Here is a 22,252-nt window from a genome sequence, read left to right as displayed (position 1 = left end):
ATTTTAAGAAAACATTATTTTTTTAATGTAATTAATTGAATAATGAAAAAGATATTAATCAATTACATAGCAAAAGTGGGTTTGCAGCTCTCTCAGACTCTTTTTTTTGTGCTGTGTATGTTGCCATTTCTGAGTTTTGGTTTGGGTGTCATCTCCCCCTTTTTAATATTATTATTATTATTTAGGTAGTACATACCTCATCTACAGACACGGTTTCCAACTCAGACTTCCATGCTACTAAGCCAAATGCTGTGAGAATTCAGGTTTATTTATATCACAATAAACAGTTTCATTTTCCAACACTAAAATAGATTTGCAAGAATATGATACCTTTTGTTTTATAGGACTGCTATATGAGCTGTGAGCTTTTTAAGAAATACTTTTTTTATTTAAGTATTTTCAATATGAAAAAAATTATGAAATAAGACTTACTAATTTAAGACATTAAACTTAATGGTTTCTGCCATAAGCTACAGTAGCTGCTAGATGGATAATGCAGTAACAGCCATTTTATTGGCTTCAAAACTGAGAGCTAAACATTTTGCAGAGGGGCTCAATTACAGGAACTCTCTCATCACATTTAAACACTTATGATTATTTTCTTGTCATAGTAAATTGCCTGTTCTGGGTAGTCGATGGACTTCACATAAATAGCGTTCCTAAAAACCCAAATGGACATTGAAGATGACATTATTCAAGATCATACCCTTCTCATTTTTCAACATCACTTTTTTAAAAATACTTATGTACATTCATTAAATTACAACATTTCTAGAGAAAAGACAATGCATTATTATGAATTGTATATAAACAATGTGTATCTAACCATATATAAAATGTGGTGCATCAACTTTTCTTAAAATGGCACCTATATACTTCCAGGAATTTGCTCCTTTCTTTCATTGCCAACAGCAAATAATTTTTGTTACTTTTAAAACCTCTGTGAATTTAGTAGCTTTACAATTGGATAATACTGGCTTGAGATTTCCTAAAGTAGGTGGCTGTTTTGTAAGCTTTCCTTGCAGATTTTGCCAGTACTAGCCCATTCAGTGTGTCAGCCCCAGAGGCTTATGTGCTCAGATTCAAGGCTGTCCTCTCTACTTAAAAATAAAAGCAAACCAGAGATTTAGACATGTGCATAGCAAATATTCCTGTTGACTTTATGTACTTTTTTGAAGCTAAATGCATAATTGAAAGGAATGATCCATGTGTCAGTTTAACTCAATTTGATTAATCAGTTTTATAGGCTAAGTTGTGTTATGCAGTTTTGAAGATGATAAGTTCTAGAAGTGTGTAAAGCTTCTTTGTGACTGAATGGAGGTATGCTGGTTTTCTGATCTTCCACATTCTCCATAGGTTTAAACAGCTGAGGCTGATAATATCAGTTTTGGGTAATCCAAGGGTCTATCTCTTCTGTTAGGTAAACTATGATCAAGCCTGGCATTCTGGTCACATCCACACAACATTTATAAAATGGATCAGCTCCTTGTTCTGTTCTGGGGTGCTTCAACTACTGTCCTGTTGCCAGGTAAGGCACATTCTGAAGAAAAATCACCCCACACACCGCTTTGAAAAAGGCAACTTAGAGAACACTGGTCCATCTTGATTCCCTCTACTCTCAATGGCTCTCTAACGTTACTCCAAGAAGTACGCCATTTGCAGACCAGAAAGCCAGCCGTGTCCTGGGCTTCATCAAAAGGAGTGTAACCAGAAGGCAGAGGGAAGTGATTCTCCCCCTCTACTCTGCTCTCATGAGACCACCACCTCCAGTCCTGAATTCAGCTCTGGGGCCCCCAACACAGGAGGGACTTGGTGCAGTTGGAGCAAGTCCAGAGGAGGTCATGAAGATGGTCAGAAGACTGCAGCAGCTCTCCTATGGAGCCAGGCTGAGAGAGCTAGGGTTGTTAAGCCTGGAGAAGAGAAGGTTCTGGGGGATCTTAGAGTAGCCTTCCAGTACCTAAAGGTGCCTACAAGCAATCTGGAGAGGGACTTTCGACAAGGGCATGAAGAGATAGAACAAGTGGGAGTGGCTTTAAACTGAAAGAGATTTGCTGATGTAGGATTGCACAAACCTAGATGATAAAATTTTAAGACACATGTAGCCAAGATTTCTTACACATTTATTTTTCAAAAGTGTTAAAATCACTAAAAAATTCAGAGGGACCAAAATTAAATTTCAGAAAAATCTATCTGGAAGCTCCCTTATGTGCAGAAATATCTCACCCAACACACCTACAGTATTAGTAGTTTTGCATTAGCACATCATTCAAATTCTAAACACATTCTTGAGGTGCTGAACAAGATATTCTGTGACAGCCAAAGACATAAATCTTGTTCAGTCACCCACAGACATGATAGAGTTAAGCAAAAAGCAATGAATTGCAGATATTACAGAAATGCCCACTGTGCATATCTGGAGATAATTTATGATTTAGAGAACACATCAGATGAGTTTGAAAGATCTAGGAGCAATTTCTAAAAAGCATGCAGGCTTCAGTTAATTCTAGATTCAATTTTTAACTGCTAGCATAAGGTTTACCTACTTGTGTAGCATATATAGGTGCTGAATGTCTCAGATAAAGCAATTTTTTTGTTGTTCATTCATTTATGACTTCCCGTTTCTCTTACCTTTCAGTGTGTACATGGAAAAGTATTTAGCATGATCCAAAAAAGATTCCAATGAAAATTATGGCTCTTATCATGCCAAGACTAATTCACAGTATCACAGTATCACAGTATGTTAGAGATTGGAAGGGACCTCAAAAGATCATCTAGTCCAATCCCCCTGCCGGAGCAGGAACACCTAGATAAGGTTACACAGGAACGGGTCCAGGCGGGTTTTGAATGTCTCCAAAGAAGGAGATTCCACAACCTCCCTGGGCAGCCTGTTCCAGTGTTCCGTCACCCTCACTGAGAAGAAGTTTCTTCTCAAGTTTAAGTGGAACCTCTTGTGTTCCAGTTTGTACCCATTGCCCCTTGTCCTATCATTGTTTGCCACTGAGAAGAGCCTGGCTCCATCCTCGTGACACTCCCCCTTTATATATTTATATACACTAATAAGGTCACCCCTCAGTCTCCTCTTCTCCAAACTATAGAGACCCAGCTCCCTCAGTCTTTCCTCATAAGGGAGATGCTCCACTCCCTTAATCATCTTAGTTGCCCTGCGCTGGACTCTCTCCAGCAGGTCCCTGTCCTTCTTAAACTGAGGGGCCCAGAACTGGACACAATATTCCAGATGAGGTCTCACCAGGGCTGAGTAGAGAGGAAGGAGAACCTCTCTTGACCTACTAACCACCCCCCTTCTAATACACCCCAGGATGCCATTGGCCTTCTTGGCCACAAGGGCACAGTGTCGGCTCATGGTCACCCTGTCGTCCACTAGGACCCCCAGGTCCCTCTCCCCTACACTGCTCTCTAACAGGTCGTTCCCCAATCTATACTGGAACCTGGGGTTGTTCCTGCCCAGATGCAGGACTCTACACTTTCCCTTGTTATACTTCATCAAGTTATTCCCCGCCCAACACTCCAGCCTGTCCAGGTCTCGCTGGATGGCAGCACAGCCTTCTGGCGTGTCGGCCACTCCTCCCAGCTTAGTGTCATCAGCAAACTTGCTGATAGTACACTCAATTCCCTCATCTAAATCATTGATGAATATATTAAATAATACTGTTCCCAGTACAGACCCTTGAGGCACTCCACTAGATACAGGCCTCCAACTAAACTCCGCCCCATAGACTACAACTCTCTGGCTTCTCTCCTTCAGCCAGTTCACAGTCCACCTCACTACCTGATCATCCAGACCACACTTCCTCAATTTAGCTGCGAGGATGCTGCGGGAGACTGTGTCAAACACTTTACTGAAGTCAAGGTAGACCACATCCACCGCTCTGCCATCATCCATCCACCGTGTTATTTCCTCCTAAAAGGCTACGAGATTGGTCAAGCATGGCTTCCCCTTGGTGAAGCCATGTTGACTGCTCCTCATAACCCTATTATCCTTGATATGCCTTAAGATGGCACCAAGGATAAGGTGTTCCATCACTTCCCCAGGAATGGAGGTGAGGCTGCCTGGTCTATAGTTACCTGGGTCCTCCTTCTTGCCCTTTTTGAAGACAGGAGTGACATTTGCTTTCCTCCAGTCCTCAGGCACCTCTCCCGTTTCCCAAGACTTGGTAAAGATGATGGAGAGCGGTCTAGCAATGACCTCCGCCCATTCCCTCAGCACCCGCGGGTGCATCCCATCTGGACCCATGGATTTATGGATGTCCAGATTGCTCAGCTGGTCTTTAACCCATTCCTCATTGACTAAGGCAGACCGCTCCGTTGACCTATCTTCATCTGAGGTCTCAGCGGTACAGGGCTCTTCAGGACTGCCTCCGGCAGAGTGTGGGTTAGTTGCTAACTGCACAAAATGAATACTAAGAAACCTCACTTTATAAACTCAGAGTTTAAAAATATTAACTTCAGTTTGAGCTTTTATGGCAGTTGCAATTATTCTAGTTTATTTCTAGCTACAGCACCATGATCCTATAAGGACCCTTTCTTTCTGAAAATATTAGTGTAAATTTTAAAATTTAATCTTTTCTGTGATTCTTTCTGATTGGGTTCATAAAGTGTCTATTTAATTTATAATACATGTTTTTAACTAAATTTGGCACACTTAAAGTGGATATAAGATTGAATGTTACACATTTATTTTGTCATTCAGTATTACTCTTTTATATTACCTGAAATCATTTTAACCTCTCAATAGGTCTCCAATACTGCTTTCCTTTCTCCTGTCTCTTTCATCAACCCTAGTATAGTCTCTTCTGGTTTTACCAGATTACAAAGTTATCTCTTTGATAAAGACTTCCTTCATCTGCTTAAAGTCACTGCTCCAAGTCTCTTTCCTGAGGTCAAGATCTGCAAACAAAAAAAAAACCATTTTACTGAAATGATTCTCCTCTCACTTCTGACTGCCTATAAATCCTCTTGTAGCACTAGTATTGATTATCATGTCAATAAGTATTTTACTTAGACACCTTCCACTGCACCAGATTGGTCAAGGCCCCATCCACCCTGACCTTGAGCAATCCCAGGGATGAGGCATCCACAGCTTCTCTGGGCAACTTGTTCCAGTGCCTCACCACCCTCACAGTAAAGAATTTCTTCCTAATATTTAATCGAAACCCTCTTCCAGTTTAAAGCCATTACTGGCCTTGCCTCTACCCTCTGTAGGTTTCCTTGCTGTGTTTGAATTTTTCCAGGAGCTCTTTATTCATCCATGCAGGCCTCCTGCTGTTTTTGCCTGACTTCCTCTTTGCTAGGATACATCACTCCTGAGCTTGGAGTTGATCCTTGAACATTAACCAGCTTTCTCGGGTTCCTCTTCCCTTCAGGATTTTATTCCATGGTATCCTACCAAGCAGATCCTTGAAGAGGCTTAACCCCTCTCTCTTGAAGTCCAGCATGGCAAGCTTGTTTTGGGTCCTCCTCTCCACCTTAAGGATCTCAGACTCCACCATTTAGTGGTCATTGGAGTCAAGGCTGCCCTTGAGCTTCAGTTTCCTCACCAGCCCCTTCTTGCTAGTGAGATCAAGGTCCAGCATAGCACCTCTCCTCATTGGCTGCATTATCACTTGCAGAAGGAAGTTATCATCAACGCAATCAAGGAACCTCCTGGATGAACACAAGCCACCCACAGAAACTTTGTCACACAAAATCCCCATGCACATGTTTCAGACTCTGAGATACCATGTTCATCCACCTTGCTTTCACAGGGGAAATATCTGTGTGGGCAGGCCAGAAGGGACCACAGGACAGTCCTAATGCTGGGATGTCAGGGACAGTGAGGCATCTGGGAGTCCATAACTCACACCAGCTGGCAAGTGCAGCCTTGGTACTAGTAAAGGAATGCACAGAACCGCCATTATCGTATGCATCCTCTGCAGCACAAACTAAGCTGTGTACAGGTAAACATGTTATACAAATTATGGGTACAACTTTTAGGCACTACTGCTATCAGAACATTCACAATACAATTCTAAAGTTATCCCCACACATTTATTTGGGAAAAAAAAATAAAATATTTATTGGCAATCAGAATGAGACCTAAAGGATGATACTGATCTCCACTGAACATTTATGCAACATGTATTCATTTGTAAATTCAGAGCAGATATTGAGGGATAACAGCAGTCCTTAACTATGTAGATAGCAGAGTAAGCAATAGTCTGTTATCTGCAGATATTCCAGCTATAAAATGAAAGCATTAGTGTAAGGAATCAAGCAGAATATAAATAACATGTTGTTCAAAGTTGTTTAGTTTTTTAAATACACGCAGGAGCATGCTGACAATATGCTCAGAAACAATTTTCTCTCTGACAAAGATAATGTCATATATGTAATGGAAATCCTGCTTAAAAAATCACTTAGGAGTCTAAACATACAGAATGTGTAACAACAGAAGAGTGAAGAAATGAAATAACAGATCACAAAAGGGATTCAATAGATTTTAGTAAACGTATTTTTTCCATTTAAATCTTGTTTAAGCCCTTTATGAATAATACAAGAGTAACAAAGAGTAACATAAACAACTGAAACAACTGAAAAATTGCAATTTTTCTTAACTACCTCTCAGCAAAACAGAATTTTTTTTCAGTATTTTGTTTTTTTCATGGAATAGCATACATAAATCATAGTATTCTGTATTGCCATTAAGAATGAATGGAATAAATGTGTAATTTGGGAAAAAAAATAAAACAAAAACAAACAAACTTGGTGCTTAAGTCCTCTATATTTATTCTGTGTAAGATAGTATCTTACTTTATGATAAAGACAAAATTTATTTCATCATCTCAAAGTTCCCAGCATATACTTACAAAAACAAACCAAACAAAACCAGCTAAACAAGAAACAACAAACAAACAAAAACCAGAAAAAACCTACACTGTTCTGTCTGTATACTCTAGAGGGAAACTTTTCAGAGACACAGTTCAAAATTTGATATACTGTGCTCAAAATTTTCTCTTTTGGGGGGGCTATATTTTAATTTAGTCTTGGGAATAAGAAAAGATTTCAGGGACTTTTTTCCTTGGTAGCTTTGAAAAATTTGCTAAAGGACATTTGTTCTGCCTTGTAGCATTGGACCAAACATTTTTTTTTTTCGAGCATTTGTCTAAATTGAAGGTATCCTGTGAAACTGCATGAAGTTTTGCAATACTATTTAAATGTCCAATGCTTTTCAAAGACCACCTAATATTCAAAACTTCTGAGGTCTTTGTTAAACTGTTTGCTGGTAATTGACCTCAGAAGAACAAAATAGAATTATGAAGACTTCTTTTAATTTTTTTTAATTGGTTCACACACAATGTTACACTTTACAATCCTCAGTCAAATAGATCTGAAAGCAAGGAAGCTGTAGGAAACGGAAATCACTCTGAATCTAATGGATTACACTCTGATACAAGAGAAAGAGGAAAAAGTATATGCATTTTTTTTCCTCCTTAATTTGGGACTTAATCCAGCTTTCACTGAAACCTGAGAAATTTTCCCATAGTCTTATGAGACTTTGGAAGACAGATTATTGTGTCCACCTTTGGTATTTATAGTATTCGTAGCATGCTTGTACCCAGGATTCACATTTTCATAACCACATGAAATTTGATTTCACTCACTCACTTGTTAAACCAAGGGAAATACCCACAAAATCAGATGCAGTTTCTTATGAGTAAGGATGACAGAATATTGTGCTGGTTTTTACAATTTACAAGCTCTAGTGTCAGTTTGGGGGTGGTTTGGGGTTTTTTTTTTTTGCTTGTTTTTTATATTATTATCCTGTAAATAAAATAGAAGAGCATGTGATGGTCTTGTAAGTAGACAGATAAGGAAAAATATCCTATGCAAAATCTGAAAATGAGAAAATAAAGTGTAAAATTATACTCTGTCTAAACTAGCTATTAACTACAGCCAATGTAAGCTTGACAAAAACAAATCTCTATTCTAACAGTAGAATCTTAAGCACTACTTAATTCAGGCTTCTGAATTAAAAGATAACTTTTATTTTCTTTTTTGTCATCTGGTGCATCTCCTATCATACTACAGAAATATTCTGCCAAAAATGGTATTTACCATTCAATATTTGAGTAACTCAAATAGTGAATTCTCAGAAGAAAATTATGTAACTATTTTGTGTGTATTACCCTCAAGACATATTTAGTCTTTCTTCTTAACACTACTTCTACCAAAGATACAAAATGATGCTTAGGAGTGGATCATTTACAAATAACACAGACATGAGTTAAAACCAAGAAGGAAACCAATTCAGCTTTTAAATTTCCCATTATGATAGTATGTATGTCTCAGAAATTCTAGGCTGCTAATTTGTTCACCCCCTACACTTTTATTTCCCTGTTAACTAATTGCTCTGAACAACTTTGTTACTGGTAAATATTAATTACATAGTGATGGCTTCATAACTCACTTCTAGCAGTACACATAAATTTAAAATCCCTGCTCTCTCATAAATAGCTCCTGAATTCTTATTAGTTGTTTTCTGACAATGTATTGCCAGCCCAGCTCATTCTTCTTAACCCCAAAATAAGACTGCAGCCCTGAGAGTTCACTGTGCATTACTGAATTTTAGCCTAAACTAAATGTTCCCCAAATATTATCTGACTAATTTTTATAGTCTTTTCATTCTCCAATGCGAAACAACAGTAGAGCCTATCTTTCTCTTTGAATACCTGTTCAGTCTGTCATGTATTGTTCATAGTCATAAAGGAACTTAGGTACCTAAATGTTTTGCAATGTTTAGCCTCTTAACCATAACTTATGCAAGGTTATAATGTGATTGTAGTGTGATTTAATTCCTCAGACACCTAGTTAAAACTTCAGGCACCTGATTCTCTATTTAAGATGCCCAAACTGCAGACTTTTTCTCTGAAAACCTGCAGTCTTCGCATAGATTTCTTTTGTAAGATCTATTGTTCTCCACAAATTGTGTCTACCTCTAAGTTTCACCAAGAAGCTCAATCTGAATGGTATTATATGGAATCCAGCATGCTGTAGACAATGTTTAAATTGCTTTACCACTTCAAAGAACTGATGTTTCTGCCTCTCATTTTACCTAGGAGCTTGCAAATGTTATCAGGCATCCAGGCTTAGTGGCATAGCTGATTGACTGTAGTGGTTTTGGCTGGGCTAGTTTTAATTTTCTTCATAATAGCTTGTATGATGCTATGTTTTGCATTTTTGATGAAAATACTGTTGATACCACACTGGTGTTTTAGCTGTGATGGAGCAGTACTTGCACAGCATCAAGGCCTTTTCTGCTTCTTAACCTACCCCACCAGTGAGTAGGCTGGGGGTGCACTAGAAATTGTGAGGGGACACAGCTGGGACAGCTGACCCCAGCTGACCAAAGGGAAACCCCATACACCCTGACATCATGCTCAGCAACAAAAGCTGGACACGAAGAGAAGGAAGAAGGGACTTGTTTTCCCAGGCAATCTTTATGTGTGATGGAGCCCTGCTTTCCTAGGGATGGCTGAATACCTGCCCGCCAGCTTGTTTCCTTTGCTCAAGTACGTGGCTTTTGTTTTCCCCATTAAACTGTCTTTATCTCTATCCACATGTGTTCGCACTTCTACTCTTCCAATTCTCTCCCCCATCCCTACTGCTCAGGAGGGCATGGAGGGGATGAGCGAGCAGCTCTGTGGTGCTGAGTTACCCACTGGGGTTAAACCACGGCATTCACTTTGTGTACAAAGGGTGATTTACTGAGCTAAAAGGCAACTGAAATGAAACACAAGACTGCTACTTTCACAAAGAGTATAGGCTATGCACCTGTGTCCAAAACTGCACCTAAATTTCAGCCTTCTTTTCCGAGGCTGTCAATGAAGTCTTGAAGTGTTTAGGAGTGGTAGATTCAGTCCAGTGCTGCTGACTAAATGGGTGTCAGTGTAGTAACAGAAAGCCTTAATGCTTCCAGAGAAGATAGATCAGTCTGTGAGGACAGTTTCTTGGATGCATGAGACTCTGTACCTGCTCTGTTGATATTTAAGATAAACATTTTTAAACTGAAAACACCAATTATTTATGTTTGATAGTAAATGACATCAGGAAGGGAGGCAAGGTGTTTGGCAGGAAAAATTACCCTACACAGTGCCAGAAACTGCAGTGATGTCTTACAAGCGCCAGAAAGGAAAATCAGAGACAACACAAAATGCCTGTTTTGCAATGAGTGAGCTGCGATTTTGCTGAACACTTTTTTCCACTTCAGAAAGCTGGCACACAGCAAATGTTCCTGTAGGTGCTCAGCAGACCAGCAGACATTGGCACATAATAAACTAAGCAGAAAAAGGAACCATTCTTTGGTCCTGAGGCCAAGTGGTATGGCAAGGCTGCCTCTGCACAGAAGAGCACTTGGCTACAGATCTCTTCTAGGCCTTATGTGGTGCACTGCTGGCAAGGACACCTGATTGTTACTTTTTATCTATGTTTATCAGGTCCAAGTCTCTGGAAATACTTCTGACTCCAAGATTACATGATACATACATTGAAGATCTGCAGTGTAACATAAAAAATATGTAAAGGAGCCTGAGGATTTAAATCCTGCTGAGATAGTGCTAGAGACCAAAACAGAGCAGACCCTCCCAAACATGGAGCAGTGGTGTCTTAATGCCTTTTGGGAGTGCACTCACTCTCTTCAATTTGTGCTCAGACAAAATTTGAGAGAGCGCTGTTTGGCACAGCCAAAACTGTACTTGTGATGATGCTAAGAGTTAAGTAGCCAAAACAATCACAGGCTAGTGCTGAAGACCATCTTCTTGCCCTGTTTGATTTTCTTAACATTGACATAGACTACAAGGGATTGGCTGAAGTCACAATAAGAAGTTGGTGAGAGCTGCCCTATTTTAACTAAGAAAGACAATAAAGTTCTTATGCCAACCTACTACAATTCTTGCTGGTGTAGTTTTCAGGCTAAATGAAAGGCTTGATACTATTCATAGGACATAGCCAGAAACTGGATGCATAGATGCAGCTACTGTAAGCATCAGAATGCTGGCCTTGCCTTACACTGTTTGAGCATATACTTGTTTCAATCCAAAGAGGTCCCAAAGACAGAGGTTCAAGGAATTCTCTTCCCCTCATTCCTATGACGGTATCCTCAAACCTGTACTCCTTTTTGTTCCTTTCTGTGAAAGAGTTGGTCTGGATGACAGTCCAAAGCTTTTAGGACTCACATAACAAATTCAAAAAGAGCTTATCTGCAGCTCTAATTCATATACGGTAGCTAAGCAGACAGCTGCAGTAAAAATGGTCTTTGATTTTAGTTGCTCAGTTAAGTTTTTCTGGGAAATGGGAGAACTCATGACACATAGTATCATTATTAGTGTTTTACACCAAAAACTTGATCCTTATTTCTCAAATCTTAATGTAGATTCTGCAGATTCTAAACGCATTCCCTTTCACTATTCAAGTCTTTATCACCGAATGCTTTTCCCTCTACAGTAATCATCCTTACAATTTGAAAAATTAAATTTTTGCATTAGCCCAGCTTAAGGCACTATGCAATTTTTTTCCTTTTTATTTAGTATCTCCGTAAGGCTTCTCATTATTAACTTCTTACCTCAGATTTCTTAGAATATCTTTCTCTAAGACCTTTCTGCTCTATCTTGGTTTTCTTTTTAATTAGCAAGTAGCACATATTTCAATAATAGTCTGGCCCTGTTATCTAGAATGGCTTTCTTTTCAGCTAGCAACAACACACCTCTTCTGATTTATTCTTTATATTTCTCTTATCCTTTTTCATAAGTTATAACATTTGTTTTCTTCTGTTTGCATTCATACATTTCCTCTACAACGAGTGTCTTCTTTGTGTTGTTTCCTCTGACAAGGAACTACCCATTTTGTTTTCATTTTCATCTACTTCATTAAACCCAGCTAGTATTGTCATTTAAAGCATAAGCATACAGCAAGGACAGGAATTACTCAGTTTGACCAGAGGAATAGACTATGAAGGCAACTGGTACTGCATCTGTACTGTTGCTTGTGATCACTTGTATTAAATCACTGTAAGCATTTTGGAGCAAGATATTTGGCCTTCCACCTTTTATACTACAGCCTCAAAGATGAAAACAATCTACTACTCAGCACCCCTACTAAGCTTATCAAGAGCTGAATGCTTAAAAGTACATCACATGTCCCAAAATTCGAAAAAGTCAATTCTGTTTAAGAAATACTGGTATGAGCTGTAGCATTTCACAGAAGACATGCATACTGTCTTTCAAAATATCCCTCCACTTCACTTCTTCACTCTTAATTATTCTGGATTTCTCATAAAATTGTTGAACCCTGATACGGTCTCATTTCTTCTAACCATCTTCCCTCTCTATTGACAGTAGTGCCTTCCTGAGACTGTGGTAAACTAAATTCCTCCGAAGAAAGACAGCCTTTGTGAATTTCACAACTGCTTTGCCAGCTGGCAGTAAGGGTGTGAAAACCTTCCCTTTATCTAGGAATAATCTTTTGTTGTTTCTTGCTTCTCCTGAACCACTGCTGATTTGTTCCACTGTTTTCCAAGGTTTAGATCTTAGGAGCAGCTCAATACATCTCCTGATCCAAATGATACCTAAATGCAAAGTAATGAAACACAATATGCAGAGCTAAACCCGGGGGGGGGAGGGTGGGTAGGCAGTGACTATAGTGGACCCAGGTGCAACAATGTTCCACATTTCCACACATTTCATGCAAAAGTTAAAATCCAAGTATACGGATTGATGGGCCTACTTGAGCAGAAGGGCTGGGGCAAATTACCTCCAGAGGTCACTTCCAACTTCAACCATTCTGTGATTCTGTGACATACCTGTTTGTTGACTCTGGGTTTATGTAGCTTGACTATAATAAAAGCTGTCTTAAAGAAAAATCAGTGAAAGAAAATGCTCTAGATGATGAGATGAGATGAGAAATTCAGAGGTCTAGACTTTCAAAGCAAACAATACTTCAGAATAAACTTCCAGAATGGAGATGGATTTTCCCAGTTTTTTTTTTTTTTCTGTTGACAGTAAGTAACTGGTGAGACAGAATTTTACTAGAGCTTTTGAGTAGGCTTTCTGGCCAGCACATGAGCTGCCTATTACAAGTCCACCTCTGTATTGGAAAGCTTTCTAAAAGTGACTGGATTCTTTCAGAATCTATTTTTAAGCTTTATGGGAATTTAAACTTGTATCCATCCAATCCAATCAGTATCAGTAGAATGTCCCACAAAGCTTCCAAAATGTGTCACTCAGCTGTGGTTAATTCTAAGAAGAAAACTTCAGCACAAGACATTTAAATCAGTGCTAGTGTGGAAAAGGAGCCACACTAATTATTCTCGATATAATATGGCTAATGTTAAAGCATTTGTATGAAAGGTAGCTCCTCCAGCTGGCTCCTCTTCTACTTCTCCAACCAAATCTTACCTAACCTGGAAGTAAACTGTAAATCCCCTTCATTGCTATTAAAAAATAATCTGGGGTCTGTGTAAATGTTGATAATCTCTGTGCCATTCTTACAAAGTATGTAAAATTAAACAGTAAAAACTGAAGGACTTTAAATGCCTTAATAATAGGCCTTCTCATCTGAATTTCAACAAAATGTAAGAGTTTCAGTTTAAAACACCAGAATTGGAATTTTACTTTTTCAGACTATTTTAACCATGCTGTTTCTCTTATGTATACAGATAGACTGGTTTTCTCTTACCTTTTCTAACCAGATTATTTCTTTTTGTATTTCTTTTTTCAGAGTGTAAGAAAGATATAGCAGTTACAGCATGTGTTGCATTCAGACAAAACACATTCAGACCTTTCAGATCAGTGGTTTAAATGTAGAGAAAAAAAAGAGCAAGATTAAAAAAACAAAACAAAACAAAACCCACCCAAGGACAAGGAAAGGGTACACATACTAAGTGGCCTTGCATTACACAAAACAAAGAAGAAATCTCCCAAGCCTACAGAGTGATACTTCAAATGAGTAATAAAGCAAACAAGAGTAGATTGTACAATAGTATAGTGAAAAAATGGCCAGAGTATAAATAAAGAGAAATTAATGAAATGTTCTTCTGAAAGAAACTGAATTATAAGTACTATTCATATTTCTAGTTATCTCTGAAGAGGAAAGGAAAAATAACAGTAGGGAACACAGAGGGTAATATAGAACTCAGATGTTATGATAACTATTCAGAAAGTAAAGATAAAAGCCTATATAGGAAAAAAGTGTGACGATGGCTTATTCCAGTGGTGCCAAAATTCTGAAAACAGTTGAAATTACTCTGAAACTTAGTCAGGGCTACTATGTACTAGGACCAGAAAAATTCAGAGAAGACTTTTTAAATATTATGAAATATTTCCAAAGTATTTACACTCATTTTTGAACAACTGTTACAGAGGAATAAACCAAGATATAGACACATACAAAATACATGCTCCTGCCTTCAGATGCACCATGCTTCTAGGAGTCCACTCTTAAAACATACAGCTATCATTTTGTGGGTAACAGGGATGTAACATCTTAAAGAGAAGATATAGAAAATAGGTCCAAATGTATCACTTGCATTTGCAGACTCATTTCATCTCAGGCCTCAAAGCATGCAACAGGGAAGAGAGTGGGTGACTCAATACTTTCCCTCACCCCATGCACCTGATACCTTAACATTTGAAGAAGACAGACTTAGATACATGCTCTCCAGTGGAGTCCTCTGTTAACTAACATTTACTGGCCTATCTCTGTATCATACTGTCAAGTGCTGGAGAAGCAAGTCACACAAGCTTTCATCTGGAAGAGCCTCTATCATCATCAGATTTGTCAGAAGAGGCATTTCATGCATATGGAGACATATTGAGCATCTACAGAGATAAATAGTAAGAGAACAAGGGACGATCATAAGCAAAGTAACATCAAGTGCTTGTACCCACATTGCTTAGATTTAGAACCTTGTAGACAAGTTTGTCTTGGAGTGAGCCAGCCACAGAGCCACAGAGTAAGCTACCATTTAAGCAGTGAGGAGAGCCATGCGTCCACTCCCTAACCACTCTTAATCTAGTAATATACACATACTGTGGAGGGTGGAACAGAGAGGTAAACATTTTCATTCTAGGATTGAACTATGTGATTTTCTTCTCACTGAACATTAATTTACAAGTCCATTTATTTTCAGACACATATCACTTAAATGAATTTGTAACTAGAAAAAAAAGACTAGACTAGTAAAAGGAGACCAAAGGTTCTATATTTGAAGTCAATGAAAAATGAGTTTCTTCAAACTAGAGTAAGAAGAATTGGATCCCTACATTACCTTCATCAGAGCTGGGTAATAATTTATGCGATGGCATAGAATTACAGTGGCTTTGAAAATTATAAGTGTCAATGTGTACCTGAAATATAATAGGGAAGAGAAATATAAATAAGGAAGAGAAAAATAGAAGGAAAGAAAGTGTAGAAACTGACTTTGTTTTTATGAGCTTCATCTGAAATTTATAGTGGATACAAGTTCTAACACACAAGTTCTACTTAAGTACTTACAGCACTTAATATAAGCAGAGCAGTGTTACCTGAAGGAATAAAGTTGACTATGCTGTAAAGAGTATGTCACACTTGATAAATCAATGTGAACAATGTATAAAAAGACAGTTTGCTTTCGTTATCTAGTTATCCCTAGAAAAATATTTTATCTATAGTTCCTCAGCATCAAAGATAAAGCTATAACTGGAGTTCAAATATTTTACTCAACAAAATATTCACTCATAACAAATATATACCTGTGCATGCAGTGCAAAGAGCAATTGCCTCCATGATTTTCAATTCCTGATTAATGATCTAAGTATTGAGATTCATAATCTTGCTTTATAAATTCAACTTCAATATTTTAACATAATATTGTTTATATTCCAAGCAGTCAATAAAAAAGATTATTACTAATTCTTATAAAGATAAGACCTTAAAAAATTATGTCTTTTTCATAAAATGTAAAAAAATACAGTTAAAAATACAGTTAAAAATACAATAAAAAACTGTAGCCACGGTTAATAATTTCATTGTAAATTGTAAGCAAAGATTAAATTTTGCTTACTACAATGAATCCATGAACTTCAAAGAGATTACTTTTAATGCAAAAATATGCTTAAACTTAGGTATTTTTAGAATTCAGGACTGAGTGTATGAGGTTTTCCTTTTCTTTTTGTTTTATTATTTGTTTAATTGTGGCTATTGATCTGATGTTTTAACAGGTATCTTTGCTAATCTTTTTTTATATTTGATAGCAGCAAATATATACATATAAAAGCAAGAGTCTAACTTGACAGGAAAGTGAAATTTCAGTGTCTTAAAAATATCATGGTTTTTGCTACCTGTCCATGGAAAAATATGAAAGAAAACCAGTTCAATTAGATCTCTATCCCAGATGAAAGTTGGGGAGGGGAAAAGAATGTCATACACATTATTAAACAGATTTCATCACTGCAGATTTAATGAAAGGTGCACCACACTGAACCCTAGCATTTATTACTTACAAAAAAACCCATAAGCCTACATGAGGAAAGCAATGACACTGAGACAGCCAATCACACTGCAGTTTTAAAGTCTACAGGAATAAAATTACTTTTGTTTACTTCAGTCATATGAATGTAATAACAGCTTTTAGCAATATCTTATTAAACCATGTTTAAGAATTAATTTCCCCAAAAGATAATGACAGTGATTGATTGTTTTATATCAAATGCAAAAACATAATAAAATGAAAGAAATACATAGACTGAAAATGCAATAGAAACCTCAGCTACTACTCAGAGAACATATTGCTAAAAAGCACATATAATTTTATTGGCTGCAAAGCAACTTTCTTGAACAGAAAACTCAGTTAAGGATATCTATGAGATAGGGGCAGTATTTGTTGGATCTATTGTGATGTATCTCTTGTTTTTATTTCCAAGGTGGTATGTAGAACACACCAGTAGAAACTGTCTGTGTTGTGCTATAATCTTAAACAGAATATTTGGTAAAATTCTTCTTATTTTAAATAAAACAAATCACTCTGCAGCTGAGAGCTTAAAATTGTTCTTCTGCTCTATGCTTTAGCTGAGCTTCTTCTATAACAGAGAAGAAGTCCATAGAAGTAAGATAAGTCTATAGAAGACAAATTTTCAGGATGTTAAAAAAGCCTATTAAAAATTATACCAGATAAACAATGCAAACAATGTGCAACTAAAATGTTAACACTTAACAAAGCCAAAATATATTTATCAAGAGCAAGTAAATAACAGATATTCAGAAAGATAACAGCAAGGCTATCATTAAAGTATAACAGTAATGGAGAAACAGTTAATACATGAGATATTTAGTCTAAATATTCTCAGATATAGCTACTATATCAAACTTATTAAAGGTACAGCACAACAGTAATAAAAAGATTAAACCAACTAGGAGAAATGAAATAGTGGGAAGGCAAACACAAGAAAGGTAAAATGTTTCCATTTAATGACTTTCCAAATAGCAACATCCAGAACCATGGTATAATATTAGATCACACTGGATCACATTTGATTGTGATTACAAATTAAAAATCAAACATTTATAGAATCATATGGGAATGGTAAATGCATCATAACTTTGTGTAATTATGGTAGAATACTAATACTAGAAAACCCACCTGAATTTGTGATTTCTGTGAAAGCACCTGGAAAGTTGAGATGTGCAAATCAAATACACAGGGTAGTTCTTGTAGCGGCCCTTACATAATGCAATGTATACAATAGTGTTTCGTATCCAGAGAAATATATCCCCACAAAAACTTTTGTCTTATAAATTAAGAATGATGCAGCATTAAAAAAAGGAAATACAGAGAAATGGAAGCTAGACTTCCTTTGAATAAATTGAAGAGACTGGCCAAGAGTTTGGGCACTTCTAAAACTTATCTTGCCATCAATGAATCAATATTGTCAGGATTATTCTCACTAAAGCTTTTTCAGCCCCCTAGATCATTGAAACTCAACCTACAGTGCTGGCTCAGGTACAACTTGTGTCAGAGCAAGTATGTAAGGTTTTGTTGTTCTTCAGCAGCTTTGTTCAGCAGCAGTGGTTTTGTCAGTCTACTGATTCAAATCCAGGACATATTAAAAACCTCACAATAAAATTTGTAGGCATAAGAAGTACTTTTCCAGTGCTTTATTACCTTTTTTTTTTATTATTATTAAAACATGCTAACATCTTGATTGTTCAATTACTCTGTAATTGTGGTGTTTCTTGGATTTCTCTTGGTATTCATTCTCACACTTTCTCTCATGACCCTATAATAACTTTTCTTTATGTTTATGGAAGACTGAAATGATTTTATAAATTATCATGACCATTAATCCACTGTGAAAAATAAATAATAGGAATAATATGTTGCTGAGTATATGGAAAATTTGGGTCCTTACTCATTGACACCTCACCTGGAACAGACAGTTGCTTCACAATGTTTGCATCTATGAGTCAAGCCTTTCAGTTTACCCACTACTTCATACATTAGACTAGCAATTTTTCTGATTTTCTCCACTTGAGAATTAATAGACAATTTGATTTTATATTATCTTGTTCCTTAACTAAAGCTTTCTGCCTGTAAATTTTATCCTTCCAGAATCTTTTTTATGCTTGATAATGCATCTGACTCATAATCTGAAAAAAACTGTGGAAAGTCATCAGGATATTCCTTCCTCCTTTAGGAACATGGGAGAACAACCACACCCCATTGAACTGATTATATCAAAATTACACAGGGTGATTTCCAAATAGTAAATCAACAATCCTAAAGCTCCCTCTTAAACTACCAAGAGAAACCAGCAAAGCAATTTGCACCCATTTGAGCTGCAGTTTCTGTGGCCAGACAATCCTCTACATTCCTGTTTCTGTATTTTACTGCCCTCCTAACTTTTTTCCTTTCTCTCACACTTTCTCTTCTCATCTTCTGTCTTTTGGGCCTTACCAACCTTGAATTCTGTTCTGCACAACATTTCAGCTCAACTAAAGAGCGGGAAGGTGGCTTCCACCATGCTAATTTATAGTCCAGTACTGAAAAACACTATCAGGGAAGATGTGTCTTCAAATACTTTCATTCTGACAAGAGTGCTGAATGGAAGTTTCAGGTTCTCATCTTCTCCAAATTTCTGACTACATTAAATAATCTGGACTATTATTAAAAAACTAAGTAAGAACACTATCAGAACTTGTTTTAAAGAGGAGACTAAAGTTATTACTCAGGTTATAAGAAATATGTTCTTAGGTGCAACAAACAATTCCAGACCCGAATCCAGTCTCACATGGCAATTAACTCAGTGGTAGTTAGTATGTAAGAGAGGAAGGTGATTTCAAACATGCCTTTATGATCACTTTTTTATTGTTTGACATAGCAATCTACTTTTATAAGTCTTCTTCTACCAAAAGGTTGGGAAGGATACAGCTAAATATCTGTGTTCTTTACTGGCTCTGGGTCTTGAATTTCTATTTAAGATGAAAATACATGTTTTTCCACCTTTTATTTTTTCTTGTTTAGATATAAAAGAATGCTCTTTGAGAAGTAGGCAGTTTCTTTTAAAAGCCCAGTAAGAACCACAACAGCTGTCAGGGCTTACACATACTGTTACACACTACTTCCTTTATATTAATTGCAACTAGTCCATGAGGCACAGCCACTGATTGATGAAATTAATGGTCAGTTGCTGGCAGATGCAAGTGAAGCTGTTTGATTCACATATATCTATCTAACCACAACACTATTTATTTATTTATACTATTTATAATAATTTATTCATTAGTAATGAATGTTCATTAGTAATGAATGCAGACCACAGCTGCATTGCTTCTACATGCTTAACAGAAATGTATTTTTAACAGAGCAACCAGGGAACGTTAGGGATGGCTGCTTTTACTACCAACCTCTATGTGAGGAACAACCAGGGTACCTGAAGAGCAGTAAATTGTTTTCTTTCCTCCTTCTAACAAATCTCTTTTTAGCAATGGTACTTGAAGATAGCCTACTGAATTAAATTTCTGACTCTACATCTTCTCTCCTCCTCTAGTCTTTTTTTGCGCAGAGGGCTGGCCATAATTTTTCTGGGAGCAGCTCTCCACTTCTGCAAAGATGGGCTATGGCAGTGCCGTCAACCAAAACACTTATTCTTGCTTCAATGTTTTTAACACTCAAGTCTGTTTCTTATGAAACAAGTAACATTGATATGTCTATGGAGATTCTGAGGATTGGGCTAGAAGGCTTCAATTGCTTATTTTCAAGGGTCAGTAGCAGTCCTTTTTGCTTTTCTCCCCCATTAGCTTCCTTATTCCTTATGAGATAGTTCATGCTTGCAATCTTTAAAAGGAAAATATTACTGCCTTATTTCATATTGTCCATTTCTTTTCTACCAATCTTAACTTTATTCAAAAGTTGGCTCTTTATTACCACTTTTATTCTTCGAGCCAGTCTGAAAGAAATTACTTCCTGCACCCATGGTATTGAAATAACATAATCAAGTTGTTAATTTACCAAGATCCTCCTAAAAGTAGTCAGGCTGCTGGCTCCTAGCCCTTTTAGCACAGGGCTGTCCTAGGACTTTGTCATTCTCATAATTAGAATCTTCCTAACCTCCACTATAAACACATTAAGTGGCAATTCTCAACCCTGTTTCTGAGCTGTTGTTTAAATACTTTTTCCACCTACCAAGTGTGCCTTAGATATACAGATAGAAGTCAGTCTTCTTTTAAATCTTCACTAAGCAAAATATGTTCCTTGAATGACTACTTCTTAGATGGATTTTCCATTCTCCTACATTATTCTCGCAATCCTTCCCTATACCTTTTTCAGTAATTCTTCTTTCCTAAGGACTTGTGACCAGCCTCATACGGTAACAAATACAAAATGGTAATCATATTCCTTTTTTTTTCTGTTGAAAGCTGTGATCAAAACATAAACCTGAAGTGTAAGTATACATCCTTCTTGTATAAAACAGTCCCCACTTTCTGAAAAGATCATGTGAGATCACAGCATTACCTTGTCAAGTTCAATCAATCTGAACAATTAATACAGAATGAGTTACAAATGTTTCCTGTTGAATTTTTATCAGCTATTTCTGAAATTACTATGTGGAAGTTAAACCTTTTCAGGAAGAAATGTCATTAGATATAAACACGTTTCAAACACATTTTTATGGTTTTGGTTTCAAACTTCACTGAACACAGTTATGGAAGGAGTTATTTTTGCCTAACTGTGTTTCCTGAGGATGAACAGTTGGTGGCATTGACTATTCAGTGAATTTCACTTTTTTTTTTTTAACCCACAAAAAAAATTCCAACTCTTTCCAGAAGAAGTCTGGGTGAATTGAACAAGAAGCATGTACAGTATAATTTTTCACTACATTATAATAAAGTGAATATTGTCTAAATGTCACAGTTTAAATTTCATGGGGCGTGAAATCTACTTTTGAAATGAAATTTAAACCCTTTTTCCAATAAGAATTTGAATCTTACAGTTAAAAACACTTTGCATTTTCTGACATTATTAACCTTGGAGAGCTGCCTGTAAGATGATATATTAAAACTGAATTTCCTTTTAAATAATTATGTTACAGAATATTTAAGATAGATAAGGTTCCAAGAAAAATATTAACATGCATTTCACAGTATTTTCATTTACTAATAATAAATCTAACTGCCCTTCAGCATGTTAACGTTAGCACAAAAGATAACAGATTAGTTCTAAAAAAACCTAATTTTGGACTAATCATGGTGCTTAATGTCGAAAGAGCTAACACTTTGCAGTAATCTCAAGGAAGCTCAACTTTAGATATACCCACTCGCTAATGAATCTGTAATACATGTTGCAATTTATGCTTGCAAAATAAATAACAAAGTTCTTTATCATATTCTAAACAGTTTTAACAGGTCTCACATTTATATAACAACCCAAAATTAATTTATTTATTATTGTGATACCTAAAATCAGGCTTTTTTTGCAGGGATTTGGAAAAAACACAAACATATAAATAGAACAAAAATACTTTCACAAGCTTCAACTCCCACTTTCTAAAACCCAGACTAGGAAAAAAAGGTAAAGCGCTGACAAAAGAAAGTAATATGTCTTTGGAGGCTATCAGGTCTTGATAAAAATCAAAACATGTTTTGCTTTTTCTTTATTTTTACTTTTGAACATTCGACTTGGTGGTATTTCCATTTCAACAGTCTGTTGTATAAGCAAAACAGTAAGACA

The 22,252-nt window shown here is 36.7% G+C and overlaps 1 long non-coding RNA gene across 1 annotated transcript in view; it reads right to left on the bottom strand.

The window, feature by feature from the left end:
- Positions 1–22,252, bottom strand: part of LOC133216438 (uncharacterized) — a 63,376-nt gene that overhangs the window by 31,704 nt on the left and 9,420 nt on the right. The window contains exon 2 of the long non-coding RNA XR_009726637.1: positions 433–659. This is a non-coding gene — a long non-coding RNA (uncharacterized LOC133216438). The remainder of the gene's footprint in view (positions 1–432; positions 660–22,252) is intronic.

This window comes from Neopsephotus bourkii, unplaced genomic scaffold, assembly GCF_033783945.1.
Source record: "Neopsephotus bourkii isolate Nb327-2 ecotype Australia unplaced genomic scaffold, CSIRO-AGI_Nbou_v1 NB_1052, whole genome shotgun sequence".
Taxonomy (NCBI): domain Eukaryota; kingdom Metazoa; phylum Chordata; class Aves; order Psittaciformes; family Psittacidae; genus Neopsephotus; species Neopsephotus bourkii.
This window is presented reverse-complemented; position numbering and strand designations above follow the sequence as displayed.